The sequence below is a fragment of the Sceloporus undulatus genome, chromosome 2, assembly GCF_019175285.1.
Source record: "Sceloporus undulatus isolate JIND9_A2432 ecotype Alabama chromosome 2, SceUnd_v1.1, whole genome shotgun sequence".
NCBI lineage: Eukaryota > Metazoa > Chordata > Lepidosauria > Squamata > Phrynosomatidae > Sceloporus > Sceloporus undulatus.
Window position 1 is genome coordinate 6889362 of NC_056523.1, and position 4503 is coordinate 6893864.

Sequence of the window (4503 nt, forward strand, 5' to 3'; positions counted from 1 at the left end):
TACACGGTTTGAAAATGTTCCAAAAAAGTATACATTTCAAATATTAAACCTTGATTTTCCATTTTTTATAAGGGACACCATTTTTCTATGTCATTATATTTAATGGGACTTGAGCATACATGGATTTTGTTATATACAGGGGATCTTGGAACCAAACCCTAGCATATAACAAGGGTCCACTGTATATGGTGCCATCCCCTTTCTCTAAATAGGGTGGTAAAAGGCGAGAGCTTAGTCCATCATGGGTGCACCAAAAAGAGGCCTCTCTCATCCATCCAGCTTTTAGGATGAGCACAAACTTAGGCCTGCCAGAATTTTATTAGTTCTTTGGCATCATTTTCCTTTACATCCTTTATTATATAATCCCAAATTTTACCCTTGATGTATCCACAGGTCATATCAAAATCCAGTATTTTGGTCCCAAAACCTGCTCGCGACTTGTACATGAGGTTGTCTTACAGTCTATATACAGTACTTCTACATTACATTGATTTCATGCATAGCCTTCTTGTTTGTGTTGTTGTTCAACTATTCATGTTTCTTTACTAACAAATTGTAGAAATAAATAATTGAGATTTTTTGAAATTTTAATTTAAGCAAGTATTCATAAAGAAGTCTGCTATCTTACTCAGAAGTAAATACTGGCATTTTCACAGACATGCTTCGTTTGGACTGCACTCTCTGGAAAAAAGTTACTAGTTCTGCCTAAACTACTTGATCTACCTACCTATAGTTTTACTTTTAAGTAGCTCAGGTACCTGTCAAAAACAATGCTAGAAAAGTATGAATATGGAATAAAAGTGGTAATGAAAGCAAATGAAACATTTGCTGACAATAATTTATTGAACAAGAAATGAAAAAAATGGGTAGGGTAAGTCATGTCAAACCAAAAGGGTAAAATGGAGTCTGACAAATCAGATAATAATAATAATAATAATAATAATAATAATAATAATAATAATAATTTGTTTTATTTATATACCGCTATTCCAAAGATCATAGCTGTGAACAGCAAGTAAGCTAATTAGCAAGTAAGCTAATTTTCCCCCAATAGTCTGGGTACTCAGCAACCTCGGAAGGATGCAAGCCTGAGTCGAGCTTGGGCCCTTTTGCTGGTCTTGAACTCGCAACCTTGTGGTTTTGAGTGAATGGCTGCAATACAGGCCTACTTAGATCTCAGATTCTAGGGTAGGATGCAGTTTTCCGGCCTCAAATTTGTTGCTGTATGAGGACTGAGTTTTGGGTATTATGAACTACACTTTTATTTTCCACTGACTTCTCTAGTTGGTGATCTCCTCAGTCCTTTCTTTAGAGAAATTTCCTGGTTTCACTTAGAAATGTTTCTCACACAGTGAACATGGCCCAGTAATGATAGGTGAGAAGCGCCGTAACCGGGCCAAAACTAGGGTTTGAGAGCGTGTAGCAACCACATGCTCCTGAACCCTAGCACATGGTGGCGCCATCATGGCAGCCTCCGGTCTACACAGGGGCTGTCATGATGCCGCAGCATCCACACGTCGCAGACAGAAAGTGATGTCATGGCGGTGCCCTTTCCTGTTTGTGGTGCTGCAAAAAAGAAGTTGCTCTAGCAGCTTCTTTTTTGGCAGCCTATCAGTGCTGCAGCGTGCAACTGCTGCAGCACCAACTTGGAGCAAAGACGGGCATCATGGAGCTGCTTGTCTGTTGAGCCCCCATATTAGCAACAATTCACATAAACAATTCACACTGGTAATATGTCATAATGCGGAAAGCATCATGTAGATTTAAAATGAAAAATCAGAAAATACAGGAACCATACCAGGGACTTTCTGGTTTTTCCAGTCCATCCAGATGGGACCACATTTTTCCCATCCTGAAATATTCTCAGGGAATTCCCAGTACTTACAAGAACTTTTAATTCCCACTCCAGATCAGTTTAAATTAAACCAGTATTTTCCAAAATGTGATGTATCTCATTTTGCAGTCTGTTTGCATTATTTCAGAATTAGCTAAGGTAACTGCCACCAGTAAAACATAGCTGCTGTTTTAAGGACAGAGATTAAACAGAGATCAAGCAAAGAGAAAAAGGAATGTTTGCACTAAAATGATTCTAATACTTAGCTAGATTATTAATAGAAACAATAATTTTATTAATATGCCGCTTTTCTCCCAGAAAGAGACTTTGGCTATAATCCCACAATTATACTAAAGAAGGCTATATGGAAATGTGTTCAAATCGACATCTGAAATATTGCATGAGTGGGAAGGGGAAGAAGGAGGGACACTTGAAATATTTCAATTGAGTTTGGATGCAAACTGGAGAAGATGCAGGTAAAATCAGAACAGAAAGTCTGGATACTCCCATATTTTTCCCTTTATGGATATGCCCTGAAGATATTTTCCATGTACTTTGGTGTGTTCTGGTACAAATTCTTGAATATCAGATCATTGTGCTTGGGAGCCTTTTCTGAAATTGCTTTTGAGGGTAAGAAACAATGCAATCTGAAATTTCAAGTGTGGTAGCTCCATGCTATGGAATCCTGGGATTCGTAGTTTTACAAGGTCTTCAGCTTTCTTTGACAAAGTGTGCTGGAGTCTGGCAAACTACAAATCCTAGTGTTCTGTAGGTATCAGTAATAGCAGTTAAAGCATCCTAAATAGGGATGCCATATCCCGGTGGCCCCCAGGACAATCCCGCTTTTGGGGGGCCCCTGCCTGCCCTGGTCTGGTTCCCCCCAACCCCAGCCTTTGTCCCGCCTCTGGGCTGGCCCCGCTCATGCGGCCATTGCCGTGGCCGCTAATGCAACTGGCCGCCAACCCACCTCCTCCTCCTCTTCTTGGGCAGTGCTGCCCTCCTGCTCCTGGGCAGCGCCACCTTCCTCCTCCTCGCCAGCGCTGCCGCCGCCGCCGCCGCCACCGTGCCACCCACGACGGGGCTTTCCCACCCACACACGGGGCTATGATGGAGGAGCTCGTCCCCTTGGGCCAGCCGGCCATTGGCTTTTGGTTAAAGTTGACCATAGAGTTGCTCTGGAGGGCCTAGATATTCCTAGAGAGAACATAATAAACCCCTTGAATAATCAAATCTGCAAAAGTCGAATCTGCAAATGTGGAGGGACAAGTGTAATCACAGTGGCAAAGACTGGATGTATCCTGTACTTTAAAATCACAAATTGCCTATGAACTTTTTAAAGCTGATAGCCATGACCATCTGTTTTGACATAACAAGAAAGGGGAGAGGGGAGGAAAAAGAAGGAATGGAGCAGCACATTTAAAACTGATATTTATTTTAGCACAAACTTTGGTAGATTTCAGTCCACTTGAAATATACAATCATTGCATATTTCATTGCAATCATTTTCAAAAGAATTAAGTGTGGAGAGCATCTACCTCTCTAATGAAAGGAAGTTGTTCAAGTTTGTTGTGTGCCTTCAAGTCATTTGAAGGCAAACTTCACCTGAGGCAAATTTATCATGGGCTTTTCTTCCATCTAGTCCTCTCTTTTGATAGAAGACAGAATTGTGTAAACTGCACACTTTATTCCAGAGGTGTGCTATTTTGCCTTTTGCCTCAGGCAAGCTAAATGTCTTGGGCTGACCCTGTAAAGGCTGAGAAAGCAACTCTTTCAACTACACTTCTCCTGCAACATTTACGGCTTTGACTTTTGCAGACTTGATTATTCATAGATTTTATTAATATGGTATCTCTAGGAACATCTAGGTCCTCCAGCACAACTCTGTGATCAACTTTAACCCAAAGTGGCACTGAAGAACCAAGAGATTCCTAAAGAGAATACCCCACTAGGCATTAGTAGCTCCTCCAGCGCAATTCTATGGTCAATGTCCTTTACCTTTACCTTTTTAAAATGTGTATGTGCCTTCAAATCATCTGTTGTCTTGTGTCATGTATTCCCTAGTATTTTTCTTAGGTGAGGAATGTCCAGAGATGGTTTTGCCAGTTCCTTTCTCTGAAATATAGCTTACACCATCAAGTTCTAACTAGGGCTGATGCTGCTTAACTTCACAGATCAGATGGGATCTAGTGCCTGCAGGGTGTTTTATCCCTCAATTGCATGTGGATCTACTGAGAGGCAATGTGCTTAGGAGACCACACTAAGACTGGAGTGACCCAGGGTCAAATCCTGAGTCAGAATGTGCTATGTACGAAACATCCATGGGCATCCATTGGTGGAGAAGGTATCATGACCACAACGATGTATGGAGGCTGTCAGGAGGGGAAGAGTAAGAGGGGGAAAACTCTAGCAAGGAATATGAGCAGAAGTGAGGAGATTGTGAAGACATATTTAGAAGGAAAAATGTCAAGGTAACATGATAGGAAGTGTGGAAATGGCCAACTGAGCAGATGAGGTGAGGAAACAGAACAGGTGGGCTGGAGAGAACTATGAGAGAGGTGAGGGAAAAAGAGGCTGGAGTGTCATTGGGGTGAAGGGAAAGTAATGGAAAGGGTATTGAGTGAGGAGAAATAGGAAGGGAAAGGCATCATGACAGAAGGACTATGAGGAAT